At 40.4% G+C, this 13,254-nt stretch overlaps 1 non-coding gene across 1 annotated transcript; it reads right to left on the bottom strand.

Annotated features, from left to right (window-relative positions):
• Positions 1-558: 558 nt before the first annotated feature.
• LOC148577196 (small nucleolar RNA R71) lies at positions 559-666 on the bottom strand. The gene has a single exon (XR_015903259.1). It is a non-coding gene; the product is annotated as a small nucleolar RNA R71 (small nucleolar RNA).
• Positions 667-13,254: the final 12,588 nt, after the last annotated feature.

Raw genomic sequence — 13,254 nt, 5'->3', positions numbered from 1 at the left:
TTTCTGTGCCCTCTTCTTTGTCATATGAGCAGGAGCAAGGACAAGAATATTCTTGTTGAAGCAGATCCAGAACCTGAAAGGACTCTGAAGAGAAAACTAAGAGAAGCTAAATTACAACAATCCAGAGATAACCTTGCAGAAATTTTCGAACAGGAACAGGAGATGTCAGCCGAAAATAATAATAATGCAAGGAGGATGCTTGGTGACTTTACTGCACCTAATTCCAATTTACATGGAAGAAGCATCTCCATTCCTGCCATTGGAGCAAACAACTTTGAGCTGAAACCTCAATTAGTTTCTCTGATGCAGCAGAACTGCAAGTTTCATGGACTTCCATCTGAAGATCCTTTTCAGTTCTTAACTGAATTCTTGCAGATATGTGATACTGTTAAGACTAATGGAGTAGATCCTGAAGTCTACAGGCTCATGCTTTTCCCTTTTGCTGTAAGAGACAGAGCTAGATTATGGTTGGATTCTCAACCCAAAGACAGCCTGAACTCTTGGGATAAGCTGGTCATGGCTTTCTTAGCCAAGTACTTTCCTCCTCAAAAGCTGAGCAAGCTTAGAGCTGATGTTCAAACCTTCAGACAGAAAGAAGGTGAATCCCTCTATGAAGCTTGGGAAAGATACAAACAGTTGACCAAAAAGTGTCCTTCTGACATGCTTTCAGAATGGACCATCCTGGATATATTCTATGATGGTTTATCTGAGCTATCAAAAATGTCACTGGACACTTCTGCAGGTGGATATATTCACCTAAAGAAAACGCCTACAGAAGCTCAAGAACTCATTGACATGGTTGCAAATAACCAGTTCATGTACACTTCTGAAAGGAATCCTGTGAATAATGGGACGCCTATGAAGAAGGTGATGACAAGTCATCTTAGCCTATTTTAACTAGTCTTTTTCTTTTGTTTTCATTAGAATTATGCACTTTCTTGAGCTACAAGCAAGCCAATTAGGTAGATTTTCATGTTTCCTTTGATTTAATCAACCATGTATAAATTCATGCTATTTCATGAGGTTTTATACTATAATTGTCACATATTATGAAAGAATGAATATCTCATGATTTTAAACATAGCTTTGATGTGTTTGGTTGATTAATGATAGGTGAAGAAAGCTTGGAGAAAGGTTGAAGCAAGAAGGAATAGCTAGGAGTAAAGAGAAGACAATGGAATAAGTGAAATTGAACCAGGAAGCAAAAAGCTGGACCTAAAGTTAGCCTCAAACTTTTGCACAAACTTTTGGGTGAAAAGTTAGCCCCAACGTTAGCCCCTAACTTTTGGGCTAACGTTGGCACATGAAAATCACCCCTGGGCACCAAAAGTTTGCGCCAACGTTAGCCCCTAACTTTGAGGCTAACGTTGGCATGATGAGAATCACCCCTGGGCACCAAAAGTTTGCGCCAACGTTAGCCCCTAACTTGGAGGCTAACGTTGGCACATGAAAACTACAAGGGGAGGAGCAAAAGTTTGCGCCAACGTTAGCCCCTAACTTTGAGGCTAACGTTGGCGCCACAAGTACACCAAGGAAGGCTAACGTTGGTGCAAAAGTTAGACCCCTAACTTTTGCACCAACGTGAGTATTAGCAAATTATGTTAGCTGATATGAAAAGTTGGACCAAAAGTTAGACCCTAACTTTTGCTCCAACTTTTGGTCCAACTTTTGCAAAACTCCAACCCGGTTCAATTGGTTCACTTTGGTTCTTCTCCAAACTTCAAGAGCAATCAACCAATGCCTCTTTTAACCCAATTCCACCAAGAGCAAAGGCCCAACTCAAGGCTTGAAGATCATTTGAAGAAAGTGTATAAATAGGATAGAATTCAAGTTCTTCAGGAGCTTTCCCTTTGAATTTTCATAATAGTTTTCGGAGAGCTTTGGGTATTGAGTGATCTTGAATTTCTTAGTCTTGGGGAAGGAGAATTCACTTCTCTTCCTCTCAGTTTTATTGCTTTCAATTTCAATTACAATTGTCTTGGATTTTGTGTCGGGGAATTGAAGAAATTCTGTTTCAATCTCAACCTTGGATCTCTCTGCTTTATTTACTGCTTGATTGAATTTCAATTTCTGTTAATTGCTCTTCATCCACTTTCTTTGCAATTTACAATTCCCTTGCAATTGTTCTTGTTGGATCTAGGAAGGCATTGAGATCTAGACTTGGTTTTCTAGTCTCTGGGCCCTGAGATCTGAATTCCTAATTTACATTTTGTTTCTTGCTTTTAATGTTCATTTACTTTACTGCTTCAAGATCCGATTCAACCCAAACCTTCTTTTACTCTTTTGTTTGATGCAAGTTACTTTCCTTTGTTTAATTTCTGCAAATCCAACTCCTAATCCCCTTTACATTTCGAGCCATTTACATTTCTTGCACTTTAAGTTTCCGCAATTTACATTTCTTGCACTCTAAGTTTCTGCCATTTAATTTCTTGTTCTTTAAGATTCAGCAATTTAATTTCCTGCTCTCTTTAATTCCATGCAATTTAATTTCTGCAAATCACAAAACACTCAACTAAATCTTGATTCGCTTGACTAAATTAACCACTAAGCTAAAATTGCTCAATCCTTCAATCCCTGTGGGATCGACCTCACTCCCGTGAGTTTTTATTACTTGATACGACCCGGTACACTTGCCGGTTAGATTTGTGTGTTTTGGGAAAAATTCATTGTTCCACCAAAATACTCATCAAGTTTTTGGCGCCGTTTCCGGGGATTGATTAGATTGACAATGATTAAGTGAGGTGGTAATCTAGATCAAGCACTTTTTCTTTAATTTTGATTAACCCACTAACTGTTTGATTTTTTGCTTAAACTAACTAACACTTCAATCTAGCAGTAGATTGAAGTGTCACTGGTTTTGTGCATTTCTCATGCTCTGCTTGTATGTCAGGTACAAGAAGAACCACACCCAATTTTCATGAACAAGACAAAAGAACTCTCAGGAGGTTAAGAAGAGCTGAAAGAGGGAAAAATATTGTTGGAGAAGAGGAATCAGACGAAGAATTCCAAGAGATGGAGGAACATTCAACCAATCCACCAGGTGGAGCAGACAACAACAATGACAACCCACCCCAGAGGAGAGTTTTGGCCTCCTACACCTTTGCAAATTCTAGACATTGTGGAAGCAGCATCTTAGCTCCAAATGTCAATGCTAACAATTTTTGAACTCAAGCCACAACTTATCACTTTGGTTCAGAACAATTGCTCTTTTGGGGGAGGACCACTTGAAGACCCGCACCAACACTTATCCACTTTCTTGAGGATATGCAACACTGTTAAAACTAATGGTGTGCCTCCTGACAGTTACAAGCTGATGCTATTCCTATTTTCTCTCAGGGACAAGGCCACTCAATGGTTGGAATCTTTTCCAAGGGACAGCATCAACAACTGGGATGATTTGGTAACCAAGTTTCTTGCCAAGTTTTATCCACCTCAGAGGATTATAAGGTTGAAGGCTGAGGTACAAACATTTACACAAATGGAGGCTGAACCCATCTATGAGGCATGGGAGAGGTACAAGGCTCTAATTAGGAAATGTCCCCCTGCCATGTTTAATGAGTGGGAGAAGCTGCAGAACTTCTATAAAGGCTTAACACTGAAATCCGAGGAAGCTTTGGATCATTCAGCTGGAGGTTCCTTGCAACTCATGAAAACTGTAGAGGAGGCTCAAGAACTCATTGATATGGTGGCCAACAACCAATATTTCTTTGCTCATCAAAGAGGCCGCCAACCATCACAAAGGAGAGGAGTAATGGAGCTAGAAGGAGTGGATTCAATCCTGGCTCAAAACAAATTAATGCAGCAGCAAATTCAACAACAATTTGAGCAAATGACCAAGAGGATTGATGGCCTCCAAGTTGCAGCAGTTAACACCTGCCAACCATCAGCCACATGGGGGTAAAATGAAGAAATCCAAGAGGAGCAACAGCAGGAACAAGTCCAGTACATGCATTCAAGTCCAAATGAATTCTATGGTGATACCTACAACCCCTCATGGAAAAATCACCCCAACCTCAGATGGGGAGACACTCACAACCAAAACCAACAACCATGGCAGAGGAACTCAAACCAAAACAACCCAAGAAACAACCAAAACTACAACCAGCAGCAGACTAACCAAAACACATACAGAAAACCTCAAAACAACTACCCTAATCTCAACCAGTACCAATCCAACAACCATTCCACCAACCAAAATGTTTACCACCCACCACCCACATCTCACAACCCACCACAAGCACCACCTGAACCTCAAAGACTCACCAACTTAGAGACCTTGATAGAGAAAATGATGAAACACCAGGAAATAACAAACAAAAACCATGAAGCATCATTAAAGAGCCTAGAGAGGCAGATTGGGCAACTCTCCAAGCAAGTATCTGTTGAGAGACCTTCAAACTCACTGCCTAGTGACACAATCCCAAATCCCAAGGAGGAGTGCAAGGCAATACAATTAAGGAGTGGGAGAACATTGATAAGCAACAATGACACTACAAAGAAACAAGCAGAGAACATCAAAGAACCAACAGAGGATGAGAAGCAAGCAAAGGACGATGAAGCTAAGGAGCAAGTTGTGATGCCAAACAAAAGCACTGAGAAACTTAAAGAGAAGGACAACCAGCTACATAGCTCAAAGAAAGTGGCTCAGGGACAGCAGCAAATAGGAAAGAGCATCACACCTCCACTGCCATATCCCCAGAGGTTCAACAAAGAGGTTAAAGACCAGCATTTTCACAAATTCCTTGAGATTTTTAAGAAGCTGGAAATCAATATTCCCTTGGCTGAAGCACTTGAGCAAATGCCTCTGTATGCCAAATTCTTGAAGGAGCTTGTCAACAAGAAAAGAAGCTGGGATGAGAAAGAAACCATAATGATTACTGAGGAATGCAGGGCCTTGATTCAAAAGGGGCTTCCTCCCAAGCTTGAGGACCCAGGGAGCTTCCTGTTGCCTTGCACCATTGGGGAATTGACCATCACTAAAGCAATGTGCGATCTCGGAGCAAGTATTAACTTAATACCATCCTCCCTGGTGAAAAAGCTGCATATAGAGGAGGTCAAACCAGTACAAATGTCTCTGGAGCTGGTAGATAAGTCAATGGTATACCCCAGGGGCGTAATTGAAAATCTTTTGGTCAAGGTGGACAGTTTTATATACCCTGCTGATTTTGTGGTTCTAGAATCAAACGATGATGATGGTGACTCTGTTATACTGGGAAGGCCATTCTTGGCCACTGCTAGAGCTATCATAGATGTAGAGGAAGGGGAATTAACTCTCAGGATGCATGACCAGAGTGTCACTCTGAAGGTATTACCAGAGGCACAATTTAGCAAGGAGAAGAAAGACTATATGAAAAATGACCAGGAAGGTCACAGCAACATCCCAATGCTAAGGATTGTGCAGACTGATGAAGAAGCCCAAGAGGATATTAGAGTATTAGCCACTGAAAAGAGAGGTCCCCAAGGAAAGCCTACGGCCAAAAAAGAAAGATCAACAAAAGGAAAGATGAAACGCAGAAACAAAGCAAAAAGGGGTTGGAAGAACAGAAAGATTCCAACAGAGGGGCTTTCCAAAGGTGACAAAGTGCAACTGATATATCAACAGCTGGGGGCAAATCAACAAACCGAGGACTACTACACTGTCAGCAACATACTCTCATTAGAGCATGCTGAAATTGAACACCAGAGAACAAAGAAGAGGATCACGGTCAGAGGAGACAAATTGAGGCCCTACAAGCACCAACCACCATAAAAGAAAGCCTCAATGTCAAGCTAATGACAATAAAAGAGCGTTCCATGGGAGGCAACCCATGCTTTAAGATTCATGTCATTTTAAATTCAATAAGTTATGATCAATTGAGCATGAATTCTTTTCTCTTTTCATGAACATGTCCATTGACTGCATGCACTATTTTGAAACATATGCTAAGTTTGGTGTGCCTTCAAGCACACTAAACCAATGTTACAAATAATTCCATTTTGCATGTTTGGAGTATCTTGACAAAGCATATGGCCAAACACTAAGTTTGGTGTCCACATAGCTTCATGAAAAGTAGAAACTCATGCATCAATAATCATACAATTGTTGTTTTCCAAAATCTTATAAATGGAAAAATTCTTTTCCGGTAATGAAGGCATTAATTGTGATGTACCCTTTGACAAGAAACAAGTTTGGTGTTCATCAAACCTTGATGCACCGATTTAGGGATACAATTGATCCTTCATGAAAAAAAAAAGGAGAAAAAGAAAGTATGATAAAAATAATTCTTATGAACATTTAACATTTGAATCTCACTAATTGGAGGAAGATACTCATTTTCTTTATATATGACCAAACATTAAGTTTGGTGTCCTCCAAGGAGAGTGTCACGGTTCAAATGATATAAGAATTGATGGTTCACATAGTATTAATAAAAAGAACACTCTTGCTACGGTTGGATAAAACTAATGTATGTTGTCTTGTTGTGGTGACTAGGAGGTCAAAGAATCTTCAAAGAAAAAGACAAGACAAAGGAAAGCATAGCATGAGGACAAAATCCCATCACATGCCTCGAAAAAGAAATCTGCCATTCCTTGAGAATGATCACGTCAAAGGCAAGGGAAGGAGCAAACTTTGTCTTCATTCATCCTTACATGCATACCTTTGATCTCCATAAGTCTAATTGCATCCCAGCCCTTCATTGCTCATTTAAAAGCATACCACCTTCAAGCCATGCACATGACTGAATCACTCCAACCTTGGAAACTTCACTCCCTTCATCACTCCTCAACATAACAAGCTCTGTGCAACATTTCTCTTACTTTAAACTCCAACCATTTAAACTTCTCTTCATCATTTCTTGTCATAGCAAGTTCGGTCTCAATTTCTTTTTGCTCCAAACACACATCAAACTCTCCAACATTCTTCACACTCCTTCTAACCTCACAAGACTCAACCAACCAAGTGATCATGGCCTCCTCCTCAAGAACCAAACGAAGAAAAGGGAAAGATCCCATGGTGGAGGAAGACATACATGAATATGACCAACGGAGATTCAAGTCTTGGTTTCATCAAATGCAAATTCAATGGATGAACGAGAAAAGAATCTATCCTGAAATTCCACTCTTGTTGCCGGATGATGGATGTCAAGAAATGAAGGACAAAATTCGGAAGAGGAGGTGGGAGGAACTTGCATCACCAGCCACCCGAATCAATGCCAATATCATAAGAGAGTTCTATGCAAATATCTCAAGGCTTGACATGCGTGAGCCCCCAACATACAAGAGCTATGTGCGGGGGGTGGAAGTAGACTTTAGCCCGGATGCAATCAAGAAAGTCTTGAAACTAAAGTCAGTCCGCTTTAGTGAACCGGGATACCAACAAAGATTGAATGAGGATCAGGATTATGATGAGATTGCGAGAGACATTTGTATGGAGAACTCAGAGTGGGAAGGAGATGACAAGAACAGATATAAGTACCTGAAGAGATGTAACCTCACCCCGGAAGCAAAAGGATGGTATGAGTTGATGAAAAGATCAATTCTGGGCACAGTGAACACCTCAGAAGTTAACAGGGAGAGAGCCGTGATGCTGCATTGCATCATTGTGGGAGGAGAGATAAGAGTTCATGAAATCCTTGCAAAAGACATTCAAAAGCTGGCTGAGAAGAATTCGGCCGGATCTTGGTTGTACTATCCGAGTACCATTTGGAGGTTGTGTGCAAAGGCTAAAGTTCCAATGGAAGAGGAGAATCCAATGTGGTTAAGCCAAGGCATGCCCATAACCATTGAACGAATGATGATGCCCCTTGAAGCACATCAAGGCCGAAGACCACATGGAAGAAGGGAAAGAGAAGAACCAATGGAAGAAGATGAGCCACACTTAGAAGAAGAGCCACAAGAGGAGGAGGAACAGCCGCACTTTTTCCCACATGGCAATATGGACATGACCCAAATGCAAGAAGCAATAGGAAGATTGTCACAACAGTACATGAGAATTCAAGAAAGGCAAGAGGAATACCATTCACTGTACATGAAAAACCAACAAGCACAAGAAGAAAGGGAGTTAAGAATAATGAACAAACAAAGTGAATTCGAGTCAAGATTCCTTGTGATGCAAGAAGAACATGCTTTTCAATCTCATGAATCTTTTGGGAAATTGGAACAAATGCAAGCTGAAAATTTGAGGGCTCTCAAAGAATTCACAACACTCCAAGATGCAAGGTATGAAGTACAAGCCGATTACAACATCAATAGCCAAATCAAACTGAACTATATTGGAGAACATTTGCACAACATGGATCTGGCTTTCCCAACTTTTGATGAATTCTTCAAAAAGAGAAGTGAGGTAGAAGTAAGCAACGCCATGAGGCTTGAAGATAGAGTGGAGGAGGCTATGAATAAGGCTGGCTTTTGGCGAGGTCAACAGGCACCAAACACGGATGGTGGGAACACTAGCAGCCAAGTGTATGAAAGGAGAAAGAAAAAGCATGACAAATGAAAGGTGGACTTGCTCCTTGTTCATCACTACAAAGAAAAAAGCATGCATTCTATCTGTTCTAAGTTGTCTTTGCATCTTTAAGTAGTTCTTTTTAATTAAAAGTCTTTGCATTATGTTTGTTTCTTTTAAAATAAGTAGGCTAGTTTATATGTGTGCTTGTGTGTTTACTTTCACTTGACAAGAAGCATGTGTTGTCCCCTGCATCTTTAAGTTCAATAAAAGAAAAGTTTGAATGTGAAGCAAGATGATCTCTGTTAGATAGAAGTAGAATAAAAGTAAGTGGTGGTATGTGTGTGGTTGTATAATAGCTCACTTTTAGTGAATAAAGAGCTAGGATGTCTCATTCTAAGTAAAGAGTGGCCTACTGTCTATGAATCTCAATTAAATAAAAAATTCCTTGGTTAGAAAGAAAAACAAAAAGAGAGAAAGAAAAGAGATAGCCAAAAATGGCAGAACAAAAGGAAACAAAAAGAAACAAAGCTGGACACCAATAGCTTGAACTTTAAAATATATGCCTGTGGTGTCTTTGTACTAGGATCTGCTTGGATTAGTAAGCTCTTAGGAGTGCATCAACACTCGGTGACTTGGGTTAACTAATCCGGGATCATCAGCTGAAAGTCCACTATAAAGAGCAACCTAACTACAAGGCATTTAGTAACCCAAAGAGGTGCTGGGCATCAATGTTTTAAGAAGGAATGTGAGCCAAGTGTCTATGGTGAATAATGTGTCAAGTATAAAGAAAAGGAAGTGAACTTGCTACACATGACACTCAAATAAAGCTTATAAACAAAGTAATAGCCAAGGATAAAGGAATAATGAGAGGTCATAGCAGTATGTTACTTGAAGCTTGAAGGAGACTTTCTAGGCCTAGGAGTCAATAAGAAGTGAGTATTTACTTATCCACACAAAATCCCATGAACTTTCAACAATACTCTGCTAGCATGAACATCCTCTTCCATTTCATTCTTTCTTCTCAATAAATCTTTTCTTGCTTGGGGACAAGCAAGCTTTAAGTTTGGTGTTGTGATGACAAGTCATCTTAGCCTATTTTAACTAGTCTTTTTCTTTTGTTTTCATTAGAATTATGCACTTTCTTGAGCTACAAGCAAGCCAATTAGGTAGATTTTCATGTTTCCTTTGATTTAATCAACCATGTATAAATTCATGCTATTTCATGAGGTTTTATACTATAATTGTCACATATTATGAAAGAATGAATATCTCATGATTTTAAGCATAGCTTTGATGTGTTTGGTTGATTAATGATAGGTGAAGAAAGCTTGGAGAAAGGTTGAAGCAAGAAGGAATAGCTAGGAGTAAAGAGAAGACAATGGAATAAGTGAAATTGAACCAGGAAGCAAAAAGCTGGACCTAAAGTTAGCCTCAAACTTTTGCACAAACTTTTGGGTGAAAAGTTAGCCCCAACGTTAGCCCCTAACTTTTGGGCTAACGTTGGCACATGAAAATCACCCCTAGGCACCAAAAGTTTGCGCCAACGTTAGCCCTTAACTTTGAGGCTAACGTTGGCATGATGAGAATCACCCCTGGGCACCAAAAGTTTGCGCCAACGTTAGCCCCTAACTTGGAGGCTAACGTTGGCGCATGAAAACTACAAGGGGAGGAGCAAAAGTTTGCGCCAACGTTAGCCCCTAACTTTGAGGCTAACGTTGGCGCCACAAGTACACCAAGGAAGGCTAACGTTGGTGCAAAAGTTAGACCCCTAACTTTTGCACCAACGTGAGTATCAGCAAATTATGTTAGCTGATATGAAAAGTTGGACCAAAAGTTAGACCTTAACTTTTGCTCCAACTTTTGGTCCAACTTTTGCAAAACTCCAACCCGGTTCAATTGGTTCACTTTGGTTCTTCTCCAAACTTCAAGAGCAATCAACCAAGGCCTCTTTCAACCCAATTCCACCAAGAGCAAAGGCCCAACTCAAGGCTTGAAGATCATTTGAAGAAAGTGTATAAATAGGATAGAATTCAAGTTCTTCAGGAGCTTTCCCTTTGAATTTTCATAATAGTTTTCGGAGAGCTTTGGGTATTGAGTGATCTTGAATTTCTTAGTCTTGGGGAAGGAGAATTCACTTCTCTTCCTCTCAGTTTTATTGCTTTCAATTTCAATTACAATTGTCTTGGATTTTGGGTTGGGGAATTGAAGAAATTCTGTTTCAGTCTCAACCTTGGATCTCTCTGCTTTATTTACTGCTTGATTGAATTTCAATTTCTGTTAATTGCTCTTCATCCACTTTCTTTGCAATTGTTCTTGTTGGATCTAGGAAGGCATTGAGATCTAGACTTGGTTTTCTAGTCTCTGGGCCCTGAGATCTGAATTCCTAATTTACATTTTGTTTCTTGCTTTTAATGTTCATTTACTTTACTGCTTCAAGATCCGATTCAACCCAAACCTTCTTTTACTCTTTTGTTTGATGCAAGTTACTTTCCTTTGTTTAATTTCTGCAAATCCAACTCCTAATCCCCTTTACATTTCGAGCCATTTACATTTCTTGCACTTTAAGTTTCCGCAATTTATATTTCTTGCACTCTAAGTTTCTGCCATTTAATTTCTTGTTCTTTAAGATTCAGTAATTTAATTTCCTGCTCTCTTTAATTCCATGCAATTTAATTTCTGCAAATCACAAAACACTCAACTAAATCTTGATTCGCTTGACTAAATTAACCACTAAGCTAAAATTGCTCAATCCTTCAATCCCTGTGGGATCGACCTCACTCCCGTGAGTTTTTATTACTTGATACGACCCGGTACACTTGCCGGTTAGATTTGTGTGTTTTGGGAGAAATTCATTGTTCCCCCAAAATACTCATCAGAAGGGAGTTCTTGAAGTTGATACTCTGAATGCCATATTGGCTCAGAACAAAATATTGACTCAGCAAGTCAATATGATCTCTCAGAGTCTGAATGGAATGCAAGCTGCATCCAACAGTACTCAAGAGGCTTCTTATGAAGAAGAAGCTTATGATCCTGAGAACCCTGCAATAGCAGAGGTGAATTACTTAGGTGAACCTTATGGAAACACCTATAACTCATCATGGAGAAATCATCCAAATTTCTCATGGAAGGATCACTGAAATCCCTCCCAGTACTCTCCCAAGCAATACAGAAGAGAATCCAAAAGGACAGTGCAAGGCCATTGACATAAGCAAAATGGCCGAACCCAATGAGGAAGAGGAGGACGTGAATCCCAAGGAGGAAGACCTCCTGGGACGTCCAGTGACCAATAAGGAGTTTCCCTCTGAGGAACCAAAGGAATCTGAGACTCATCTAGAGACCATAGAGATTCCATTGAACCTCCGTATGCCCTTCATAAGCTCTGATGAGTATTCCTTTTCTGAAGAGAATGAGGATGTTACTGAAGAGCAAACTGCCAAGTTTCTTGGTGCAATCATGAAGCTAAATGCCAAATTATTTGGCATTGATACTTGGGAAGTTGAACCTCCCTTGTTCATCAATGAACTAAGTGATCTGGATCAACTGACATTGCCTCAGAAAAGACAGGATCCTGGGAAGTTCATAATACCTTGTACCATAGGCACCATGATCTTTAAGGCTTTGTGTGACCTTGGTTCAGGAATAAACCTCATGCCCCTCTCTGTAATAGAGAAACTGGGAATCTATGGGGTGCAAGCTACTAGAATCTCATTAGAGATGGCAGACAATTCAAGAAAACAGGCATATGGACAAGTAGAGGACGTGTTAGTACAGGTTGAAGGCCTTTACATCCCTGCTAATTTCATAGTCCTGGATACTGGAAAGGAAGAGGATGAATCCATCATCCTAGGAAGACCTTTCCTGGCCACAGCAAGAGCTGTGATTGATGTTGACAGAGGTGAACTAGTCCTTCAATGGAATGAGGACTCCCTTGTGTTTAAAACTCAAGGATCTCCCTCTGCAACCATGGAGAGGAAGCATGAAAAGCTTCTCTCAAAGCAGAGTCAACCCAAGCTCCCACAGTCAAACTCTAAGTTTGGTGTTGGGAGGCCACAACCAAACTCTAAGTTTGTTGTTAAACTCCCATATCCAAACTCTAAGTTTGGTGTTGGAGAGTCTCAACAATGCTCTGAACATCTGTGAGGCTCCATGAGAGCCCACTGTCAAGCTATTGACATTAAAGAAGCGCTTGTTGGGAGGCAACCCAATTTTTATTTATCTAACTATATTTTTCTTAGTTATATGTCTTTATAGGTTCATGATCATATGGAGTCACAAAATAAACGAAAAATTTAGAAACAAAATCAAAAACAGCAGAAGAAAAATCACACCCTAGAGGAAGCATCTGTCTGGCGTTCAGCGCCAGAACAGAGCATGGTTCTGGCGCTGAACGCCCAAAATGGGCAGCTTCTGGGCGCTGAACGCCAGAAATGGCACACAAAGGGGCGTTGAACGCCCAAAATGGCCACCAACCTGGCGCTGAACGCCCAGAGTTGTGTGCAAAGGCATTTTTACATGCCTAATGGGTGCAGGGATGTAAATCCTTGAACACCTCAGGATCTGTGAACCCCACAGGATCTACTCAGGATCTGTGGACCCCACAGGATCCACTCAGGATCTATGGACCCCACAGGATCCCCACCTACCTCCACTCACTTCTTCTCACCACTTTCTTTCACACAACCCCATAAACACTCTTCCCCAAAAACCCTTTACCAATCACCTCAAACTCTCTTCCCCATCACCTCTTCACCACTCACATCCATCCACTCTTCCCCATAAACCTACCTCATAAACTCCACCTACCTTCAAAAATTCAAAACCAATTT

Source organism: Arachis ipaensis, chromosome B1, assembly GCF_059453495.1.
Source record: "Arachis ipaensis isolate K30076 ecotype BB chromosome B1, ASM5945349v1, whole genome shotgun sequence".
NCBI classification, from domain to species: Eukaryota; Viridiplantae; Streptophyta; class Magnoliopsida; order Fabales; family Fabaceae; genus Arachis; species Arachis ipaensis.
Note: the sequence above shows the minus strand (reverse complement) of the source record. Positions and strands in the feature narration are given on the sequence as shown.